An 18,762-nucleotide genomic window follows, 5' to 3' on the forward strand; every position below is an offset into this window, starting at 1 on the left:
GTGTATTCAGGGTAAGGGCTATTGTACAGAATCCCTGTGCATTCAGGGTAAGGGTCACTGTACAGGATCCCTGTGTATTCAGGGTAAGGGTTAAGGTACAGGGACCCTGTGTATTCAGGGTAAGTGTCACTGTACAGTGTCCCTGTGTATTCAGGGTAAGGGTCACTGTACAGGTCCCTGTGTATTCAGGGTAAGGGTTACTGTACAGGGTCCCTGTGTATTCAGGGTAAGACTCACCGAACAGGGTCCCTGTGTATTCAGGGTAAGGGTCACTGTACAGATCCCTGTGTATGCAGGGTGAGGGTTACTGTACAGGGTCCCTGTATAATCAGGGTAAGAGTCACTGTACAGTGTCCCTGTGTATTCATGGTAAGGGTTACTGTACAGGGTCCCTGTGTATTCAAGTTAAGAGTCACTGTACAGGGTCCCTGTGTATTCAAGTTAAGGGTCACTGTACAGGGTCCCTGTGTATTCAGGGTAAGGGTTATTGTACAGGATCCCTGTTTATTCAGGGTAAGGGTCAATGTACAGGGTCCCTGTCTATTCAGGGTAAGGGTCACTGTACAGGGTCCCTGTGTATTCAGGGTAAGGGTTACTGTACCGGGTACCTGTGTATTCAGGGTAAGGGTTATTGTACAGGATCGCTGTGTATTCAGAGTTAGGGTCACTGTACAGGGTCCCTGTGTATTCACGGTAAGGTTTATTGTACAGGATCCCTATGTATTCAGGGTAAGGGTCACTGTACAGGGTCCCTGTGTATTCAGGGTAAGGGTTACTGTACAGGGTCCCTGTGTATACAGGGTAAGGGCTATTGTACAAGGTTCCTGTGTATTCAGTGTAAGGGTTACGGTACAGGGACCCTGTGTATTCAGGGTAAGGGTCACTGTACAGGATCCCTGTGTATTCAGCGTAAGGGTTACTGTACAGGGTCCCTGTGTATTCAGGGTAAGTGTCACTGTACAGGGTCCCTGTGTATTCAGGGTAAGGGTCACTGTACTGGTCCCTGTGTATTCAGGGTAAGGTTTACTGTACAGGGTCCCTGTGTATTCAGGGTAAGTGTCACTGTACAGGGTCCCTGTGTATTCAGGGTATGGGTCACTGTACAGGTCCCTGTGTATTCAGGGTAAGGGTTACTGTACAGGGTCCCTGTGTATTCAGGGTAAGGGTCGCTTACAGGGTCCCTGTGTATTCAGGTTACGTTTCACTGTACATTGTCCCTATGTATTCAGGATAAAGGTCACTGTACAGGTCCCTGTGTTTTCAAGGTAAGGATCACTGTACACGGTCCCTGTGTATTCAGGGTAAGGGTCACTGTACAAGGTACCTGTGTATTCAGGGTTAGGGTCACTGTACAGGGTCCCTGTGTATTCAGGGTAAGGGTTACTGTACAGGTTCCCTGTGTATTCAGGGTAAGGGCTATTGTACAGGATCCCTGTGTATTCAGGGTAAGGGTCACTGTACAGGATCCCTGTGTATTCAGGGTAAGGGTTAAGGTACAGGGACCCTGTGTATTCAGGGTAAGTGTCACTGTACAGGGTCCCTGTGTATTCAGGGTAAGGGTCACTGTACAGGTCCCTGTGTATTCAGGGTAAGGGTTACTGTACAGGGTCCCTGTGTATTCAGGGTAAGTGTCACTGTACAGGGTCCCTGTGTATTCAGGGTATGGGTCACTGTACAGGTCCCTGTGTATTCAGGGTAAGGGTTACTGTACAGGGTCCCTGTGTATTCAGGGTAAGGTTCGCTTACAGGGTCCCTGTTTCTTCAGGTTAAGTTTCACTGTACAGTGTCCCTGTGTATTCAGGGTAAGGGTCACTGTACAGGTCCCTGTGTATTCAGGGTAAGGGTCACTGTACAGGGTCGTGTGTATTCAGGGTAAGGGTTATTGTACAATATCCCTGTGTATTCAGGGTAAGGGTCACTGTACAGAGTCCCTGTGTATTCAGGGTAACGGTTATTGTACAGGATCCCTTTGTATTCAGGTTAAGGTTTACTGTAAAGCGTCCTGTGTATTCAGGGTAAGGGTCAGTGTACAGGGTCCCTGTGTATTCAGGGTAAGGGTTACTGTAGAGGGTCCCTGTGTATTCAGGGTAAGGGTTATTGTACAGGATCCCTGTGTATTCAGGGTAAGGGTTACTGTACAGGTTCCCTGTGTATTCAGGGTAAGGTTCAATGTAGACGGTCCCTGTGTATTCAGGGTAAGGGTTACTGTAAAGGCTCCCTATGTATTCAGGGTAAGAGTTACTGTACAGCTTCCCTGTGTATTCAGGGTAAGGTTTAATGTACAGGGTCCTGTGTATTCAGGGTAAGGGTCACTGTACCGGGTCTCTCTGTATTCAGGGTAAGGTTTACTGTACAGGGACCCTGAGTATTCAGGCTAAGTGTCACTGTTAAGGATCCCTGTGTATTCAGCGTAAGGATTACTGTACAGGGTCCCTGTGTATTCAGGGTAAGTCTCACCGAACAGGGTCCCTGTGTATTCAGGGTAAGGGTCACTGTACAGATCCCTGTGTATGCAGGGTGAGGGTTACTGTACAGGGTCCCTGTATATTCAGGGTAAGAGTCACTGTACAGTGTCCCTGTGTATTCATGGTAAGGGTTACTGTACAAGGTCCCTGTCTATTCAGGGTAAGGGTTATTGTACAGGATCCCTGTGTATTCAAGTTAAGGGTCACTGTACAGGGTCCCTGTGTATTCAGGGTAAGGTTTATTGTACAGGATCCCTGTTTATTCAGGGTAAGAGTCAATGTACAGGGTCCCTTTCTATTCAGGGTAAGGGTCACTGTACAGGGTCCCTGTGTATGCAGGGTAAGGGTTACTGTACAGGGTACCTGTGTATTCAGGGTAAGGGTTATTGTACAGGATCCCTGTGTATTCAGTGTTAGGGTCACTGTACAGGGTCCCTGTATATTCAGGGTAAGGGCTATTGAACACGATCCCTGTGTATTCAGGGTTTGGGTCACTGTACAGGGTCCCTGTGCATTCACGGTAAGGTTTATTGTACAGGATCCCTGTGTATTCAGTGTAAGGGTCACTGTACAGGGTCCCTGTGTATTCAGGGTAAGGGTTACTGTACAGGGTCCCTGTGTATTCAGGGTAAGGTCTATTGTACAAGGTTCCTGTGTATTCAGTGTAAGGGTTACGGTACAGGGTCCCTGTGTATTCAGCGTAAGGGTCACTGTACAGGATCCCTGTGTATTCAGCGTAAGGGTTACGTTACAGGGTCCCTGTTGATTCAGGGTAAGTGTCACTGTACAGGGTCCCTGTGTATTCAGGGTAAGGGTCACTGAACTGATCCCTGTGTATTCAGGGTAAGGGTTACTGTACAGGGTCCCTGTGTATTCAGGGTAAGTGTCAATGTACAGGGTCCCTGTGTATTCAGGGTAAGGGTTATTGTACAATATCCCTGTGTATTAAGGGTAAGGGTCACTGTACAGAGTCCCTGTGTATTCAGGGTAAGGGTTATTGTAAAGGATCCCTGTGTATTCAGGGTAAGGGTTACTGTAAAGGGTCCCTGTGTATTCGAGGTAATGGTTAGTGTACAGGGTCCCTGTGTATTCATGGTAAGGTTTACTGTAGAGGGTCCCTGTGTATTCAGGGTAAGGGTTATTGTACAGGATCCCTGTGTATTCAGGGTAAGGGTCATTGTACAGGGTCCCTGTGTATTCAGGGTAAGAGTTACTGTACAGGGTGCCTGTGTATTCAGGGTAAGGGTTATTGTACAGGATCCCTGTGTATTCAGGGTAAGGGTTATTGTACAGGTTCCCTGTGTATTCAGGGTAAGGGTCAATGTGATGGTCCCTTTGTATTCAGGGTAAGGGTTACTGTACAGGCTCCCTATATATTCAGGGTAAGAGTTACTGTACAGCTTCCCTGTGTATTCAGGGTAAGGCTTACTGTACAGGGTCCCTGTGTATTCAGGGTAAGGGTGACTGTACCGGGTCCCTGTGTATTCAGGGTAAGGGTCACTGTACTGGTCCCTGTGTATTCAGGGTAAGGTTTACTGTACAGGGTCCCTGTGTATTCAGGGTAAGTGTCACTGTACAGGGTCCCTGTGTATTCAGGGTATGGGTCACTGTACAGGTCCCTGTGTATTCAGGGTAAGGGTTATTGTACAGGATCCCTGTTTATTCAGGGTAAGGGTCAATGTACAGGATCCCTGTCTATTCAGGGTAAGGGTCACTGTACAGGGTCCCTGTGTATTCAGGGTAAGGGTTACTGTACCGGGTACCTGTGTATTCAGGGTAAGGGTTATTGTACAGGATCCCTTTGTATTCAGAGTTAGGGTTACTGTACAGGGTTCCTGTGTATTCAGGGTAAGGGTTATTTTACAGGATCCCTGTGTATTCAGGGTAAGGGTCACTGTACAGGGTCCCTGTGCCTTCAGGGTAAGGGTTATTGTACAGGATCCCTGTGTATTCAGAGTAAGGGTCACTGTACAGTGTCCCTGTGTATTCAGGGTAAGGGTTACTGTACACGGTACCTGTATATTCAGGGTAAGGGTTAGTGTACAGGATCCCTGTGTATTCAGGGTTAGGGTCACTATACAGGGTCCCTGTGTATTCAGGGTAAGGGTTATTGTACAGGGTCCCTGTATATTCAGGGTAAGGGCTATTGTACAAGGTTCCTGTGTATTCAGTGTAAGGGTTACGGTACAGGGACCCTGTTTATTCAGGGTAAGGGCTATTGTACAGAATCCCTGTGTATTCAGCGTAAGGGTCACTATACAGGGTCCCTGTGTATTCAGGGTAAGGGTTATTGTACAGGATCCCTGTGTATTCAGGGTAAGGGTCACTGTACAGGGTCCCTGTGTATTCAGGGTAAGGGTTACTGTACAGGGTCCCTGTGTATTCAGGGTAAGGGCTATTGTACAGAATCCCTGTGCATTCAGGGTAAGGGTCACTGTACAGGATCCCTGTGTATTCAGGGTAAGGGTTAAGGTACAGGGACCCTGTGTATTCAGGGTAAGTGTCACTGTACAGTGTCCCTGTGTATTCAGGGTAAGGGTCACTGTACAGGTCCCTGTGTATTCAGGGTAAGGGTTACTGTACAGGGTCCCTGTGTATTCAGGGTAAGACTCACCGAACAGGGTCCCTGTGTATTCAGGGTAAGGGTCACTGTACAGATCCCTGTGTATGCAGGGTGAGGGTTACTGTACAGGGTCCCTGTATAATCAGGGTAAGAGTCACTGTACAGTGTCCCTGTGTATTCATGGTAAGGGTTACTGTACAGGGTCCCTGTGTATTCAAGTTAAGAGTCACTGTACAGGGTCCCTGTGTATTCAAGTTAAGGGTCACTGTACAGGGTCCCTGTGTATTCAGGGTAAGGGTTATTGTACAGGATCCCTGTTTATTCAGGGTAAGGGTCAATGTACAGGGTCCCTGTCTATTCAGGGTAAGGGTCACTGTACAGGGTCCCTGTGTATTCAGGGTAAGGGTTACTGTACCGGGTACCTGTGTATTCAGGGTAAGGGTTATTGTACAGGATCGCTGTGTATTCAGAGTTAGGGTCACTGTACAGGGTCCCTGTGTATTCACGGTAAGGTTTATTGTACAGGATCCCTATGTATTCAGGGTAAGGGTCACTGTACAGGGTCCCTGTGTATTCAGGGTAAGGGTTACTGTACAGGGTCCCTGTGTATACAGGGTAAGGGCTATTGTACAAGGTTCCTGTGTATTCAGTGTAAGGGTTACGGTACAGGGACCCTGTGTATTCAGGGTAAGGGTCACTGTACAGGATCCCTGTGTATTCAGCGTAAGGGTTACTGTACAGGGTCCCTGTGTATTCAGGGTAAGTGTCACTGTACAGGGTCCCTGTGTATTCAGGGTAAGGGTCACTGTACTGGTCCCTGTGTATTCAGGGTAAGGTTTACTGTACAGGGTCCCTGTGTATTCAGGGTAAGTGTCACTGTACAGGGTCCCTGTGTATTCAGGGTATGGGTCACTGTACAGGTCCCTGTGTATTCAGGGTAAGGGTTACTGTACAGGGTCCCTGTGTATTCAGGGTAAGGGTCGCTTACAGGGTCCCTGTGTATTCAGGTTACGTTTCACTGTACATTGTCCCTATGTATTCAGGATAAAGGTCACTGTACAGGTCCCTGTGTTTTCAAGGTAAGGATCACTGTACACGGTCCCTGTGTATTCAGGGTAAGGGTCACTGTACAAGGTACCTGTGTATTCAGGGTTAGGGTCACTGTACAGGGTCCCTGTGTATTCAGGGTAAGGGTTACTGTACAGGTTCCCTGTGTATTCAGGGTAAGGGCTATTGTACAGGATCCCTGTGTATTCAGGGTAAGGGTCACTGTACAGGATCCCTGTGTATTCAGGGTAAGGGTTAAGGTACAGGGACCCTGTGTATTCAGGGTAAGTGTCACTGTACAGGGTCCCTGTGTATTCAGGGTAAGGGTCACTGTACAGGTCCCTGTGTATTCAGGGTAAGGGTTACTGTACAGGGTCCCTGTGTATTCAGGGTAAGTGTCACTGTACAGGGTCCCTGTGTATTCAGGGTATGGGTCACTGTACAGGTCCCTGTGTATTCAGGGTAAGGGTTACTGTACAGGGTCCCTGTGTATTCAGGGTAAGGTTCGCTTACAGGGTCCCTGTTTCTTCAGGTTAAGTTTCACTGTACAGTGTCCCTGTGTATTCAGGGTAAGGGTCACTGTACAGGTCCCTGTGTATTCAGGGTAAGGGTCACTGTACAGGGTCGTGTGTATTCAGGGTAAGGGTTATTGTACAATATCCCTGTGTATTCAGGGTAAGGGTCACTGTACAGAGTCCCTGTGTATTCAGGGTAACGGTTATTGTACAGGATCCCTTTGTATTCAGGTTAAGGTTTACTGTAAAGCGTCCTGTGTATTCAGGGTAAGGGTCAGTGTACAGGGTCCCTGTGTATTCAGGGTAAGGGTTACTGTAGAGGGTCCCTGTGTATTCAGGGTAAGGGTTATTGTACAGGATCCCTGTGTATTCAGGGTAAGGGTTACTGTACAGGTTCCCTGTGTATTCAGGGTAAGGTTCAATGTAGACGGTCCCTGTGTATTCAGGGTAAGGGTTACTGTAAAGGCTCCCTATGTATTCAGGGTAAGAGTTACTGTACAGCTTCCCTGTGTATTCAGGGTAAGGTTTAATGTACAGGGTCCTGTGTATTCAGGGTAAGGGTCACTGTACCGGGTCTCTCTGTATTCAGGGTAAGGTTTACTGTACAGGGACCCTGAGTATTCAGGGTAAGTGTCACTGTTAAGGATCCCTGTGTATTCAGCGTAAGGATTACTGTACAGGGTCCCTGTGTATTCAGGGTAAGTCTCACCGAACAGGGTCCCTGTGTATTCAGGGTAAGGGTCACTGTACAGATCCCTGTGTATGCAGGGTGAGGGTTACTGTACAGGGTCCCTGTATATTCAGGGTAAGAGTCACTGTACAGTGTCCCTGTGTATTCATGGTAAGGGTTACTGTACAAGGTCCCTGTCTATTCAGGGTAAGGGTTATTGTACAGGATCCCTGTGTATTCAAGTTAAGGGTCACTGTACAGGGTCCCTGTGTATTCAGGGTAAGGTTTATTGTACAGGATCCCTGTTTATTCAGGGTAAGAGTCAATGTACAGGGTCCCTTTCTATTCAGGGTAAGGGTCACTGTACAGGGTCCCTGTGTATGCAGGGTAAGGGTTACTGTACAGGGTACCTGTGTATTCAGGGTAAGGGTTATTGTACAGGATCCCTGTGTATTCAGTGTTAGGGTCACTGTACAGGGTCCCTGTATATTCAGGGTAAGGGCTATTGAACACGATCCCTGTGTATTCAGGGTTTGGGTCACTGTACAGGGTCCCTGTGCATTCACGGTAAGGTTTATTGTACAGGATCCCTGTGTATTCAGTGTAAGGGTCACTGTACAGGGTCCCTGTGTATTCAGGGTAAGGGTTACTGTACAGGGTCCCTGTGTATTCAGGGTAAGGTCTATTGTACAAGGTTCCTGTGTATTCAGTGTAAGGGTTACGGTACAGGGTCCCTGTGTATTCAGCGTAAGGGTCACTGTACAGGATCCCTGTGTATTCAGCGTAAGGGTTACGTTACAGGGTCCCTGTTGATTCAGGGTAAGTGTCACTGTACAGGGTCCCTGTGTATTCAGGGTAAGGGTCACTGAACTGATCCCTGTGTATTCAGGGTAAGGGTTACTGTACAGGGTCCCTGTGTATTCAGGGTAAGTGTCAATGTACAGGGTCCCTGTGTATTCAGGGTAAGGGTTATTGTACAATATCCCTGTGTATTAAGGGTAAGGGTCACTGTACAGAGTCCCTGTGTATTCAGGGTAAGGGTTATTGTAAAGGATCCCTGTGTATTCAGGGTAAGGGTTACTGTAAAGGGTCCCTGTGTATTCGAGGTAATGGTTAGTGTACAGGGTCCCTGTGTATTCATGGTAAGGTTTACTGTAGAGGGTCCCTGTGTATTCAGGGTAAGGGTTATTGTACAGGATCCCTGTGTATTCAGGGTAAGGGTCATTGTACAGGGTCCCTGTGTATTCAGGGTAAGAGTTACTGTACAGGGTGCCTGTGTATTCAGGGTAAGGGTTATTGTACAGGATCCCTGTGTATTCAGGGTAAGGGTTATTGTACAGGTTCCCTGTGTATTCAGGGTAAGGGTCAATGTGATGGTCCCTTTGTATTCAGGGTAAGGGTTACTGTACAGGCTCCCTATATATTCAGGGTAAGAGTTACTGTACAGCTTCCCTGTGTATTCAGGGTAAGGCTTACTGTACAGGGTCCCTGTGTATTCAGGGTAAGGGTGACTGTACCGGGTCCCTCTGTATTCAGGGTAAGGTTTACTGTACAGGGACCCTGTGTATTCAGGGTAAGGGTCACTGTACAGGATCGCTGTGTATTCAGCGTAAGGGTTACTGTACAGGGTCCCTGTGTATTCAGGGAAAGGGCTATTGTACAGAATCCCTGTGTATTCAGGGTAAGGATCACTGTACAGGATCCCTGTGTATTCAGGGTAAGGGGTAAGGTACAGGGAGCCTGTGTATTCAGTGTAAGGGTCACTGTACAGGGTCCCTGTGTATTCAGGGTAAGGGTCACTGTACAGGTCCCTGTGTATTCAGGGTAAGGGTTACTGTACAGGGTCCCTGTGTATTCAGGGTAAGTGTCACTGTACAGGGTCCCTGTGTATTCAGGGTAAGGGTCACTGTAAGGGTCCCTGTGTATTCAGGGTTTGGGTTACTGTACAGGGTCCCCGTGTATTCATGGTAAGGTTCGCTTACAGGGTCCCTGTGTATTCAGGTTAAGTTTCACTGTACAGTGTCCCTGTGTATTCAGGGTAAGGGTCACTGTACAGGTCCCTGTGTATTCAGGGTAAGGGTCACTGTACAGGGTCCCTGTGTATTCAGGGTAAGGGTTATTGTACAATATCCCTGTGTATTCAGGGTAAGGGTCACTGTACAGAGTCCCTGTGTATTCAGGGTAAGGGTTATTGTACAGGATCCCTGTGTATTCAGGGTAAGGGTTACTGTAAAGGGTCCCTGTGTATTCAGGGTAAGGGTCAGTGTACAGGGTCCCTGTGTATTCAGGGTAAGGGTTACTGTATAGGGTCCCTGTGTATTCAGGGCAAGGGTTATTATACAGGATCCCTGTGTATTCAGGGTAAGGGTCATTGTACAAGGTCCCTGTGTATTCAGGGTAAGGGTTACTGTACAGGGTGCCTGTGTATTCAGGGTAAGGGTTATTGTACAGGATCCCTGTGTATTCAGGGTAAGGGTTATTGTACAGGTTCCCTGTGTATTCAGGGTAATGGTCAATGTAGATGGTCCCTGTGTATTCAGGGTAAGGGTTACTGTACAGGCTCCCTATGTATTCATGGTAAGAGTTACTGTACAGCTTCCCTGTGTATTCAGGGTAAGGCTTACTGTACAGGGTCCCTGTGTATTCAGGGTAAGGGTGACTGTACCGGGTCCCTCAGTATTCAGGGTAAGGTTTACTGTACAGGGACCATGTGTATTCAGGGTAAGCTTCACTGTACAGGATCCCTGTGTATTCAGCGTAAGGGTTACTGTACAGAGTCCCTGTGTATTCAGGGTAAGTCTCACCGAACAGGGTCCCTGTGTATTCAGGGTAAGGGTCACTGTACAGATCCCTGTGTATGCAGGGTGAGGGTTACTGTAGAGGGTCCCTGTATAATCAGGGTAAGAGTCACTGTTCAGTGTCCCTGTGTATTCATGGTAAGGGTTACTGTACAGGGTCCCTGTGTATTCAGGGTAAGGGATATTGTAGAGGATCCCTGTTTATTCAGGGTAAGGGTCAATGTACAGGGTCCCTGTCTATTCAGGGTAAGGGTCACTGTACAGGGTCCCTGTGTATTCAGGGTAAGGGTTCCTGTACCGGGTACCTGTGTATTCATGGTAAGGGTTATTGTACAGGATCCCTGTGTATTCAGAGTTAGGGTCACTGTACAGGGTCCCTGTGTATTCAGGGTAAGGGCTATTTTACACGATCCCTGTGTATTCAGGGTTATGGTCACTGTACAGGGTCCCTGTGTATTCACGGTGAGGCTTACTGTACAGGGTCACTGTATAATCATGGTAAGAGTCACTGTACAGTGTCCCTGTGTATTCATGGTAAGGGTTACTGTGCAGGGTCCCTGTGTATTCAAGTTAAGGGTCACTGTACAGGGTCCCTGTGTATTCAGGGTAAGGGTTATTGTACAGGATCCCTGTTTATTCAGGGTAAGGGTCAATGTACAGGGTCCCTGTCTATTCAGGGTAGGGGTCACTGTACAGGGTCCCTGTGTATTCAGGGTTTGGGTTACTGCACAGGGTCCCTGTGTATTCAGGGTAAGTGTCACTGTACAGGATCCCTGTTTATTCAGGGTAAGTGTCACTGTACAGGGTCCCTGTGTATTCAGGGTAAGCGTTACTGTACAGGGTCCCTGTATATTCAGGGTAAGGGCTATTGTACACGATCCCTGTGTATTCAGGGAAAGGGTCACTGTACAGGGTCCCTGTGTATTCAGGGTAAGGGTTATTATACAGGATCCCTGTGTATTCAGGGTAAGGGTCACTGTACAGGGTCCCTGTGTATTCAGGGTAAGGGTTACTGTAAAGGGTACCTGTGTATTCAGGGTAAGGGTTATAGTACAGGATCCCTGTGTATTCAGGGTTAGGGTTACTGTACAGTGTCCCTGTGTATTCAGGGTAAGGGTTATTGTACTGGATTCCTGTGTATTCAGGGTAAGGGTCACTGTACAGGGTCCCTGTGTATTCAGGGTAAGGGTTACTGTACAGGGTCCCTGTGTATTCAGGGTAAGTGCTATTGTACAGGATCCCTGTGTATTCAGTGTAAGGGTCACTGTACAGGGTCCCTGTGTATTCAGGGTAAGGGTTAAGGTACAGGGACCCTGTGTATTCAGGGTAAGTGTCACTGTACAGGGTCCCTGTGTATTCAGGGTAAGGGTCACTGTTCAGGTCCCTGTGTATTCAGGGTAAGGGTTACTGTACAGGGTCCCTGTATATTCAGGGTAAGTGTCACTGTACAGGGTTCCTGTGTATTCAGGGTAAGGGGCACTGTACAGGTCCCTGTGTATTCAGGGTATTGGTTACTGTTCAGTGTCCCTGTGTATTCAGGGTAAGGTTCGCTTACAGGGTCCCTGTGTATTCAGGTTAAGTTTCACTGTACAGTGTCCCTGTGTATTCAGGGTAAGGGTCACTGTACAGGTCCCTGTGTATTCAGGGTAAGGGTCACTGTACAGGGTCCCTGTGTATTCAGGGTAAGGGTTATTGTACAATATTCCTGTGTATTCAGGGTAAGGGTCACTGTACAGAGTCCCTGTGTATTCAGGGTAAGGGTTATTGTACAGGATCCCTGTGTATTCAGGGTAAGGGTTACTGTAAAGGGTCCCTGTGTATTCAGGGTAAGGGTCAGTGTACAGTGTCCCTGTGTATTCAGGGTAAGGGTTACTGCAGAGGGTCCCTGTGTATTCAGGGTAAGGGTTATTGTAAAGGATCCCTGTGTATTCAGGGTAAGGGTCATTGTACAGGGTCCCTGTGTATTCAGGGTAAGGGTTACTGTAAAGGGTCCCTGTGTTTTCAGGGTAAGGTTATTGTACAGGATCCCTGTGTATTCAGGGTAAGTGTTACTGTACAGGGTCCCTGTGTATTCAGGGTAAGGGTTACTGTAGAGGGTCCCTGTGTATTCAGGGTAAGGGTTATTGTACAGGATCCCTGTGTATTCAGGGTAAGGGTCATTGTACAGGGTCCCTGTGTATTCAGGGTAAGGGTTACTGTAAAGGGTCCCTGTGTTTTCAGGGTAAGGTTATTGTACAGGATCCCTGTGTATTCAGGGTAAGTTTAATTTACAGGGTCCCTGTGTATTCAGGGTAAGGGTCAATGTAGATGGTCCCTGTGTATTCAGGGTAAAGGTTACTGTACAGGCTCCCTATGTATTCAGGGTAAGGGTTACTGTACAGGGTCCCTGTGTATTCAGGGTAAGGTTCACTGTACCGTGTCCCTCTGTATTCAGGGTAAGGGTTACTGTACAGGGACCCTGTGTATTCAGGGTAAGGGTTACTGTACAGGATCCCTGTGTATTCAGCGTAAGGGTTACTGTACAGGGTCCCTGTGTATTCAGGGTAAGTCTCAACGAACAATGTCCCTATGTATTGAGGGTAAGGGTCACTGTACAGATCCCTGTGTATGCAGGGTGAGGGTTACTGTTCAGGGTCCCTGTATATTCAGGGTAAGAGTCACTGTACAGTGTCCCTGTGTATTCATGGTAAGGGTTACTGTACAGGGTCCCTGTATATTCAGGGTAAGGTTTATTGTACAGGATCCCTGTGTATTCAAGTTAAGGGTCACTGTACAGGGTCCCTGTGTATTCAGGGTAAGGGTTATTGTACAGGATCCCTGTTTATTCAGGGTAAGGGTCACTGTACAGGGTCCCTGTCTATTTAGGGTAAGGGTTACTGTACAGGGTCCCTGTGTATTCAGGGTAAGGGTTACTGTAAAATGTCTGTGTGTATTCAGGGTAAGGGTTAATGTACAGGGTCCCTGTGTATTCAGGGTAAGGATCATTGTACAGGGTCCCTGTGTATTCAGGGTAAGGATCACTGTACAGGGTACCTGTGTATTCAGGGTTAGGATCACTGTACAGGGTCCCTGTGTATTCAGGGAAAGGGTAACTGTACAGGGTCCCTGTGTATTCAGGGTAAAGGTCACTTTACTGGGTACCTGTGTATTCAGGGTTAGGGTCACTGTACAGGGTCCCTGTGTATTCAGGGTAAGGGTAACTGTACAGGGTCCCTGTCTATTCAGGATAAGGGTCACTGTACAGGGTCCCTGTGTATTCAGGGTTAGGGTTACTGTACATGTCCCTGTTTATTCAGGGTAAGGGTCACTGTACAGTGTCCCTGTGTATTCAGGGTAAGGGTTACTGTACAGGGTCCCTTTGTATTCAGGGTAAGGGTTACTGTACAGGGTCCCAGTATATTCAGGGTATGGGTCACTGTAGAGTGTCCCTGTGTATTCATGGTAAGGGTTACTGTACAGGGTCCCTTTGTATTCAGGGTAAGGTTTATTGTAAAGGATCCCTGTGTATTCAGGGTAAGGGTCATTGTACAGGGTCCCTGTGTATTCAGGGTACGGGTTATTGTACAGGATCCCTGTTTATTCTGGGTAAGGGTCACTGTAGAGGGTCCCTGTGTATTCAGTTAAGGGTTACTGTACAGGGTCCCATGTTTTCAGGGTAAGGGCTATTGTGCACGATCCCTGTGTATTCAGGGTAAGGGTCACTGTACAGGGTCCCTGTGTATTCAGGGTAAGGGTTATTGTATAGGATCCCTGTGTATTCAGGGTAAGGGTCATTGTACAGGGTCCCTGTGTATTCAGGGTAAGGGTTACTGTACAGCGTCCGTGTGTATTCAGGGTAAGGCTTTCTGTACAGTGTCCCTCTGTATTCAGGGTAAGGTTTACTGTACAGGGTTCCTGTGTATTCAGGGTAAGGGTTACTGTACAGGGTACCTGTGTATTCAGGGTAAGGGTTATTGTACAGGATCCCTGTGTATTCAGGGTTAGGGTCACTGTACAGGGTCCCTGTGTATTCACGGTAAGGTTTATTGTACAGGATCCCTGCGTATTCAGGGTAAGAGTCACTGTACAGGGTCCCTGTGTATTCAGGGTAAGGGTTACTGTACAGGGTCCCTGTGTATTCAGGGTAAGGGCTATTGTACAAGGTTCCTGTGTATTCAGTGTAAGGGTTACGGTACAGGGACGCTGTGTATTCAGGGTAAGGGTCACTGTACAGGATCCCTGTGTATTCAGGGTAAGGGTTATTGTACAGGATCCCTGTGTATTCAGGGTTAGGTTCACTGTACAGGGTCCCTGTGTATTCACGGTAAGGTTTATTGTACAGGATCCCTGCGTATTCAGAGTAAGATTCACTGTACAGGTCCCTGTGTATTCAGGGTAAGGATTACTGTACAGGGTCCCTGTGTATTCAGGGTAAGGGTCGCTTACAGGGTCCCTGTGTATTCAGGTTAAGTGTCACTGTGCAGTGTCCCTGTCTATTCAGGGTAAGGGTCACTGTACAGGTCCCTGTGTATTCAGTGTAAGGATCACAGTACAGGGTCCCTGTTTATTCAGGGTAAGGGTCAGTGTACAGGATCCCTGTGTATTCAGGGAAAGGGTTACTGTAGAGTGTCCCTTTTTATTCAGGGTAAGGGTCACTTTACTGGGTACCTGTGTATTCAGAGTAAGGGCTATTTTACACGATCCCTGTGTATTCAGCGTAAGGGTCACTGTACAGGGTCCCTGTGTATTCAGGGAAAGGGTTACTGTACAGGGTCCCTGTGTATTCAGGTTAAGGGTCACTGTACAGGGTCTCTGTGTATTCAGGGTAAGGGTTATTGTACAGGATCCCTGTGTATTCAAGGTAAGGGTCACTGTACAGGGTCCCTGTTTATTCAGGGTAAGGGTTACTGTACAGGGTCCCTGTGTATTCAGGGTAAGGGTTACTGTAAAGGGTCCCTGTGATTTCAGGGTAAGGGTTACTGTACAGGGTCCCTGTATATTCAGGGTAAGGGTTACTGTACAGGGTACCTGTGTATTCAGGGTAAGGGTTATTGTACAGGATCCCTGTGTATTCAAGGTTAGTGTCACTGTACAGGGTCCCTGTGTATTCACGGTAAGATTTATTGTATAGGATCCCTGTGTATTCAGGGAAAGGTCACTGTACAGGGTCCCTGTGTATTCAGGGTAAGGGTTACTGTACAGGGTCCCTGTGTATTCAGGGTAAGGGCTATTGTACAGGATCCCTGTGTATTCAGGGTAAGGGTTACGGTACAGGGACCCTGTGTATTCAGGGTAAGTGTCACTGTACAGGGTCCCTGTGTATTCAGGGTAAGGGTCTCTGTACAGGTGCCTGTGTATTCAGGGTAAGGTTTACTGTACAGGGACCCTGTGTATTCAGGGTAAGTGTCACTGTACAGGGTCCCTGCGTATTCAGGGTAAGGGTCACTGTACAGGTCCCTGTGTATTCAGGGTAAGGTTTACTGTACAGAGTCCGTGTGTATTCAGGGTAAGGGTCGCTTACAGGTTCCCTGTGTATTCAGGTTAAATGTCACTGTACAGTGTCCCTGTGTATTCAGTGTAAGGGTCACTGTACAGGTCCCTGTGTATTCAGGGTAAGGGTCGCTGTACAGGGTCCCTGTGTATTCAGGGTAAGGGTCACTGTACAGGGTCCCTGTGTATTCAGGGTAAGGTTTACTGTACAGAGTCCCTGTCTATTCAGGGTAAGGGTTATTGTACAGGATCCCTGTGTATTAAGGGTAAGGGTTACTGTAAAGGGTCCCTGTGTATTCAGGGTAAGGGTCAGTTTATAGGGTCCCTGTGTATTCAGGGTAAGGTTTACTGTACAGGGTCCCTGTGTATTCAGGGTAAGGGTTATTGTACAGGATCCCTGTGTATTCAGGGTAAGGATCACTGTACAGGGTCCCTCTGTATTCAGGGTAAGGGATTACTGTACAGGGTCCCTGTGTATTCAGGGTAAGGGTTATTGTACAGGATCCCTGTGTATTCAGGGTAAGGGTTACTGTACAGGGTCCCTGTGTATTCAGGGTAAGGATCAGTGTAGAGGGTCCCTGTGTATTCAGGGTAAGGGTTACTGTACAGGCTCCCTATGTATTCAGGGTAAGAGTTACTGTAAAGCTTCCCTGTGTATTCAGGGTAAGGGTTACTGTACAGGGTCCCTGTGTATTCAGGGTAAGTGTCACTGTACCGGGTCCCTCTGTATTCAGGCTAAGGGTAACTGTACAGGGACACTGTGTATTCAGGGTAAGGGTCACTGTACAGGATCCCTGTGTTTTCAGCGTAAGGGTTACTGTACAGGGTCTTTGTGTATTCAGGGTAAGTGTCACTGTACAGGGTCCCTGTGTATTCAGGGTAAGGGTCACTGTACAGGTCCCTGTGTATGCAGGGTGAGGGTTACTGTACACGGTCCCTGTGTATTCAGGGTAAGTGTCACTGTACAGGGTCCCTGTGTATTCAGGGTAAGGGTCACTGTACAGGTCCATGTGTATTCAGGGTAAGAGTTACTGTACAGGGTCCCTGTGTATTCAGCGTAAGGGTCGCTTACAGGGTCCCTTTGTATTCAGGTTAAGTGTCACTGTACAGTGTCCCTGTGTATTCAGGGTAAGTGTCACTGCACAGATCCCTGTGTATTCAGGGTAATGGTCACTGTACAGGGTCCCTGTGTATTCAGGGTAAGGGTCGCTTACAGGGTCCCTGTGTATTCAGGTTAAGTGTCACTGTACAGGGTCCCTGTGTATTCAGGGTAAGTGTCACTGTACAGGTTCTTGTGTATTCAGGGTAAGGGTCACTGTACCGGGGACCCTGTTTATTCAGGGTAAGGGTTACTGTACAGGGTCTCTGTGTATTCAAGGTAAGGGTCACTGCACAGGGTAACTGTGTATTCAGGGTAAGGGTTACTGTACAGGGTCCCTGTGTTTTCAGGGTAAGGGTTACTGTACAGGGTCCCTGTATATTCAGGGTAAGAGTCACTGTACAGTGTCCCTGTGTATTCATAGTAAGGGTTACTGTACAGGGTCCCTGTGTATTCAGAGTAAGGTTTATTGTACAGGATCCCTGTGTATTCAGGGTAAGGGTCACGGTACAGGGTCCCTGTGTATTCAGGGTAAGGGTTATTGTACAGGATCCCTGTTTATTCAGGGTAAGGATCACTGTACAGGGTCCCTGTCTATTCAGGGTAAGGGTTACTGTACAGGGTCCCTCTGTATTCAGGGTAAGGGCTATTATAGACGATCCCTGTGTATTCAGCGTAAGGGTTACTGTACAGGGTCCCTGTGTATTCAGGGTAAGGGTCACTGTAAAGGACCCTGTGTATTCAGGGTAAGGGTTACTGTACAGGGTCCCTCTGTATTCAGGATAAGTGTCACTGTACAGGGTCACTGTGTATTCAGGGTAAGTGTCACTGTACAGGTCCCTGTGTATTCAGGGTAAGGGTTACTCTACAGGGTCCCTGAGTATTCAGGGTAATGTACGCTTACAGGGTCCCTTTGTATTCAGGTTAAGTGTCACTGTACAGTGTCCCTGTGTATTCAGGGTTAGGGTCACTGTACAGGTCGCTGTGTATTCAGGGTAAGGGTCACTGTACAGGGTCCCTGTGTATTCTGGGTAAGATTCACTGTACAGGTCCCTGTGTATTCAGGGTAAGGTTTACTGTACAGGGTCCCTGTGTATTCAGTGTAAGGGTTATTGTACATGTTCCCTGTGTATTCTGGGTAAGGGTTACTGTAAAGGGTCCCTGTGTATTCAGGGTAAGGTTCACTGTACCGTGTCCCTCTGTATTCAGGGTAAGGGTTACTGTACAGGGACCCTGTGTATTCAGGGTAAGGGTCACTGTACAGGATCCCTGTGTATTCAGCGTAAGGGTTACTGTACAGGGTCCCTGTGTATTCAGGGTAAGTCTCACCGAACAGGGTCCCTGTGTATTGAGGGTAAGGGTCACTGTACAGATCCCTGTGTATGCAGGGTGAGGGTTACTGTTCAGGGTCCCTGTATATTCAGGGTAAGAGTCACTGTACAGTGTCCCTGTGTATTCATGGTAAGGGTTACTGTACAGGGTCCCTGTGTATTCAGGGTAAGGTTTATTGTACAGGATCCCTGTGTATTCAAGTTAAGGGTCACTGTACAGGGTCCCTGTGTATTCAGGGTAAGGGTTATTGTACAGGATCCTTGTTTATTCAGGGTAAGGGTCACTGTACAGGGTCCCTGTCTATTCAGGGTAAGGGTTACTGTACAGGGTCCCTGTGTATTCAGGGTAAGGGTTACTGTAAAATGTCTGTGTGTATTCAGGGTAAGGGTTAATGTACAGGGTCCCTGTGTATTCAGGGTAAGGATCATTGTACAGGGTCCCTGTGTATTCAGGGTAAGGTTCACTGTAGAGGGTACCTGTGTATTCAGGGTTAGGATCACTGTACAAGGTCCCTGTGTATTCAGGGAAAGGGTTACTGTACAGGGTCCCTGTGTATTCAGGGTAAGGGTCACTTTACTGGGTACCTGTGTATTCAGGGTTAGGGTCACTGTACAGGGTCCCTGTGTATTCAGGGTAAGGGTAACTGTACAGGGTCCCTGTCTATTCAGGATAAGGGTCACTGTACAGGGTCCCTGTGTATTCAGGGTTAGGGTTACTGTACAGTGTCCCTGTTTATTCAGGGTAAGGGTCACTGTACAGTGTCCCTGTGTATTCAGGGTAAGGGTTACTGTACAGGGTCCCTGT

This window comes from Pristiophorus japonicus, chromosome Y, assembly GCF_044704955.1.
Source record: "Pristiophorus japonicus isolate sPriJap1 chromosome Y, sPriJap1.hap1, whole genome shotgun sequence".
Classification (NCBI taxonomy): domain Eukaryota; kingdom Metazoa; phylum Chordata; class Chondrichthyes; family Pristiophoridae; genus Pristiophorus; species Pristiophorus japonicus.